We start from the raw sequence: 6,000 nt of genomic DNA, 5'->3' as shown, positions 1-6,000 counted from the left end.
AACCTGACTGTTGCTTCTTCCAGTACACTCTTCTCAGTGTGTAGGTTTAATCACACCTCCTAATGCTAACACTGGATACATGGGAGTATGTACTTTCTTTTCAAATTAGAGAATTAACTGGCATACAACAGTAGTTATTGCAATGTATTCCTATGGCTTTCTTATTTTCCCTTTACATTCACTCATTGTAATGCATGTTATATTTCTTTCAGCACCAAGCTATTGTATATCTGCTGTGGCTTAGTGGTACATCATGCAGACTGGTGAGCCCAAGGTGTGGGGTTTGAGACTGACAAGGGTATTTTATTTTGCTGCTGAGCAGTACAAGGGCCCTGTCATACAGAGTGACTAAGGCACTTTTAAGCAGTTGTAAGCAGGTTTGCATGGGTTTGCACGACGCTTAGTGATGTTAAGCTAAGCTTAGCTTAGCTTAGCTTATTTTACTTGAGCAATACTAAGCTAAATTTGGCTTAGCTTATCATATCTTAGCAATGCTAAGCTAAATGCACACATGCGCACACTGGTGCAAACCCGCTTACTACTGTTTACAAGTGCTCACTCCCGCTAACCTCTGCACTCATTTCTTTGACAGAAAACTAAATGGGGAGATAGGAATGTGGTGATAAAGGGTGCACAAACAGGGGAAGACAGTAGGGAAACCAGTTTGGGATGTACAGGATGGGTGTGGAGAAGGTCCATAGCTGTCCATTTATTTACCAGCATCAGCTGTGCATATGCAATACATTAGGAGGGATATTTGAAACCTTCCACCCCTCAGAGAGGGGTGAGGACAACTAAGTATGTTGTACTACCAATTATGAATATCAGGCACATGCACTGTTTGTGAACTGCTATACCGTCATTAGTACGTTACTCACTTCTGAACAGTTTGTGGTTTGTTTGTGTTGACATTAGCACAGTCTGCTCAGGACAACTAGACATATTTCACTACTGTGTATGCCTACCTACACCCTTGGTTGTGCCTGACTACATGGGTATATAGTACCTTTGGGTAGGGGTGCAGAACTGCAGAGTGCATTATTGATTATCGTGTGATGTTTATCTTGCTGAACATGCATAGCTGCTGAGTACCTGTAAGTCTATAAAGGCTAGTAATCTATCTGAGTAGCTCCCACCTTTGGACATATCCAGATGGTAGACAGAGGTTAGCCTAGTATTCATTGACTGTGCACCACACCAGTCTTTTCAGCTCCTGAACAATGGCATTGTCACAGGTGGTTGCTAGCAGTACATGGCTACATCCTTTGATATTTCTGTGTTGTACTCCTACATAAGCGCATACTTGTGGAATTCATTCTACAGCTATTCACAGAGTGTGTAACAGCAGACAGGCTGATATGCCTGTGTGTTTCTGACTCTTTCAGGCCTCAAATACTCTCAGGTATATATTTGAACAGCCTCAGGGAAAGGTACATATCAGTGGGATACACCTGTGGTATATTTTAGATATTTTGCAGTTGCGACTTTGGGGGATTCTGAGCATATGTATTACTACACATTTTCTGACGTGCAAGCAGTGTCTACTCTCACTTATTGACATTTATCATTAAGTGGGATTCCCCACCTTTCTGCCTACTGTTACTACATTTCACAGGGAGGCTGAGGGGGACAGCTAACATTTGTTTGCAAATCAGGGACATCCCTGTAAACCAGTCACAGTTGGGAGGTCTGGCCTCTGACCTATTCAAATATGCCAGTGTTTATCCTACTCTGATACTGTGTAGGGTTTGTAAGGTGCTACTGTAACATTATTGCCTACTAGCAAGGCTGGTTCTCTTTTCACAGTCATGTCATGCAATTCCACAACACTTGCTGGTTAAGGGCCACAGAACATGATTTGTGTTATGCCATTCCTATTCTCCCTTTACATTCACTCATTGTAATGCATGATATATTTCTTTCAGCACCAAGTTATTGTATATTTGCTGTCGTGTAGTGGTACTTCATGCAGACTGGTGAGCCCGAGGTCTGGGGTTTGAGACTGACAGGTGTATTTTATTTTGCTGCTGAGCAAAACAAGGGCCCTGTCATACAGAGTGACTAAGGCACTTTTAAGCAGTTGTAAGTGGGTCTGCGTGGGTTTGCATGATGCTTAGTGATGCTTAGCTAAGCACACAAGCTCACACTCGCGCACCCCCGCTAACTACTGCTTAAAAGTGCTTACTCCCGCTAACCCCCATGTTAATTTCTTTGAAAGAAAAGAAAATGGGGAGATAGGAAAGTGGTGAAAAAGGGGTCACAAAGAGGGAAAGACAGTAGGGAAACCAGCTGGGATGGGCAGGAAGGGTGTAGGGAAGGCCCATAGCTGCCCATTTCTTTACCAGCAACAGCTGTGCATATGTTCATAATTTGGTGTGAAATTTGCAATCTTCCACCCCTGAGAGGGGGGTGAGGACAACAAAGTATATTGTACTGCCAATTATAATTATCAGTTTACATGTCCGGCAGACATGTGTGCAAAATGGCCAGCTATGTATGGGGCATAATTTTTTTGTGGGAACAGATTGCAATTTTTTAATTTTTTTTTTTTCAGGTGAGAGTGGAATGTGAGGTATGGGATGTTATTTGGGGAGGTAAGCAGACAAAACAAACAAGATGCATACAGGGGCAGAATTTGACACATGTGGTGGGTGAACACAATTGATGGGGAAGGTTATTTGGAAATCGCAAGCCCATGACCTCACAGATGGTAACAGTGGAACTGAGATTCCCACCCATGGGCAGTGACCACTGCACCTTTACAGCCCCGAGGGTGGCTGTGCTGGGGGCTGAGTAGGATGAGCAGGCTCACCCAAGAGACACGCCACTCTCGCCGCAAGCTGGCATAGGGGATCAGCGACTAAACGCTGGATCTCCCTACGCACCACAGCCCGGACCCTATGAAGGGTGACAGGTGGCCCTTCTCCGCCCACACTTGCATGGGGGGACGAGCCCCACCCCCTGCAGCACTTCCACCTGAAGGTGGCAAAGGACCAATGGAGGAGGGGAGCCCGGGCTGGGCACCGGAGCTGCTGGTGCCAGGTGCACTCGCCAACTGAGGAGGGACAGGTGGGTCCGCTGGGACCGGCCTTCCCATATGTTCTGTGATTAGGTGTGATTAATTACAGCATAAACAACAGCATTCCAGATTAGTTGTAACAGCATGCAGTAATATTCCCATTAACCCAACACACCAAGGTTCCAACAGTTGAACAGCAAGCATAACACATGCATATATTGAACGACAGTGGATATTCCAACAGCATGCAGGGATGTTTGGTAGCAGCAGGCCACCATGAATGTGGTGTTTGAACAGGGCACATGCATCAACATGAATGCAAATATTTATAAAACAATAGGACATATGTCCCAACAAATATTTAAGATTACACATACCCACTGAGGTGTGGAATTGCATGGTTTATGCACAAACAGTAGGGTGTAGAAAAAACCCTCAGTTAACATCTTATAATCACTTTTATTCTACACTACATTCCTAGTGACTGCAAGTGTATATTCCCTACATGTATTATTACACTTGCCACCATGCATTAGGTTGTGCAATGGGTTTGGCTAGTTCAATATATACTTGACCTATATCTGACATACTAACTATCCAAGATGCAGATGTTACTACTACATATTTCATGGCTGCATTTATATTTCTTTATCTACATATCTGGATGTTTTCTCATGACATTTTCACTTCAATTTGTACAGAACCCTGCATTTATTGAAGCACACTCACATTTCCGGGGTACATATTAGCATGCTACTCGTGTGCCAGATTTACTTATGCATGTCAGCCAGTAACTGACTGTTGAGGACTGTATATATGCTTCACAGCTACTAGCACTTCCATCACCCACTGTAGATGGGACTGCAGAACTCCGGGTTGTCAGCACTTTCTAACACAGTACTATTTGTATAATTCAAGGGTACAACAACATTTCAAACTAAGTGACACACACACACTCCAGGCTTTAAACCTTTATTACTGACATTACACACTTTTCCACAGGCTCACTCCTTTATTTGTTATAACAGTGCATATGGCAGACATATTCAAAACATATTATACCTTTATTAATGGGTTAGAGCACACTTTTGCAGGCTCACACACATATATTATATGACAGTACCTGCAGAGATTTTATTCCAGACATATTTTACCTTTCTTAATGGGTTACTATGCTCTTTTTCTGGCACTATGACTATTTCGTATGACAGTACATGCAGAGGACTTATTCAGGACATTTTATGGCTGTATTATTGTACTACAACACTTTATTTCATGTTCTCTCCCCTATTTTATATAACAAAACATGCAGAATTTTCACTAACCTCCCTGGTGGCACAGCCTTTGCAGCCTATCAGCATAAGCTTGCTGATAAGCAGCACGGTCACCTGCAGCTGTGAAGTAAATGAAGGGATATTGAGACATACCTATCCTTTATACAGAATCAATTATCAATTCTTACATACTGCATTCTATGGCTACTTACTCAGTCGTTGGGCATCCTGCATCCCATGGGCCTCCTGTATCCATTGGTTCAGGCGGTCCTCCTTCCATCTCTTCCGGTCTGCATGGTGGTGACAGACCTGCTCACCGGTGCTAGGAACGCCTGTGGCACTGGTGAGGTCATGAGCTAACCGGTTGCAAGCCTCAGCCTTGTACTCCGTCCCTTGTAACTGGCCCTGCAGGAGTCTGGACTCATGATGGTGGACAAGGAGCCAAAGCATGTATTTCAACTCCTCAATGGCCCAACGCTGCACTCGAAAGCGTGAACCCTCTCCTGCACCTGCCATTCTGACTGCAAATGTGAGCTACAATCAGTTACAGTGAGTATTCCCACCTGTGGGGCTTAAATATGCTGCATTTCCTGCACTTTTATGTGATTGGCCATTTTTGAGAATTCTAGGCTGACTGCAGACATGCTTAGTAATGGTTAATCTACCATTTCTAAGTATATGTATGCTAATAGTAGCAGTTTTTTTTTTTAAGCTGTCATGGCTTAGTGGTTCTGTACTTTGATTATGATGCACAGGGTCCTGGGTTTGAACCTTGTCATTCTTTTATTTTAATACTGTACAGACAGGCTAGGGGGTGTGGCTGTGTTTAAGCAACTTAGCTCTACGTTGCTCCACGGTGCCCTGGTTGGCACGGCACGCACGTCCGCGCAAACACATTGCGTTGGGTAAAGCGCATTTAAACTTTGGCCAACTCTATTGTGCTGGGTAAAGTGCTATTAAGCTATGGGCACCTGTATTGCGCTGGGTAAAGTGCTTTTAAACTTTGAGCACCTCTGTTTAGCTGGGTAAAGCGCTGCTTAATGGCAGGCTATTATATATCTGGATCCTTTAAAAATATATATTTTGTTCACTGATACATTGGCCATTTCACTGCTTTTACTAATATTTTAATCATATATGTCTGGTATTATTTCATATACTGATTTACAGCATAAATACAAAGGGGAGTGGTGGGACTCGAACTGTGAATGCCTCCTCTTTGGGCATATGTTCTACAATTACACTATTGCAATTTGGTGTGAGTTGCATAAACATTCTTTCTTATGCTCTTCCATGCCAGAATTGCTAACTACAGCTAAGCAATGGGCACACCCGCACACACACACGCGAGAATACGGGCAGCTATATCCTGGATTTAAAAAAAAATAATAATCATTTACTTTATATAAGTGTGACGGGGGGTTACAGTGTCAGGGAGTGTGGTGCTGGGTGCAAATACATTTGAGCGAACTTACTCTTGTGTGTTGACATTATGCTTTTTAAAACCTTGCAGGGGCGTGGACATTTAGACTGCTCGGCAGTTGGACACGTCCCCTGCTTTCCTACTCAAGTCTGTGTAAGAGTTAAGGTTGAGTCAGCGTGCCCTCATGAATATTCATGGCACGCTGACGTCATACCGTTCAACTGCAGCCTCTGAGTAAGACATATTAAGTCTTACATGGAGGTTTTGTGAATCCGGGGGATAGT

This window comes from Protopterus annectens, chromosome 5.part1 (genome assembly GCF_019279795.1).
Source record: "Protopterus annectens isolate FY-2018-M chromosome 5.part1, PAN1.0, whole genome shotgun sequence".
NCBI lineage: Eukaryota > Metazoa > Chordata > Ceratodontiformes > Protopteridae > Protopterus > Protopterus annectens.
This window is presented reverse-complemented; position numbering follows the sequence as displayed.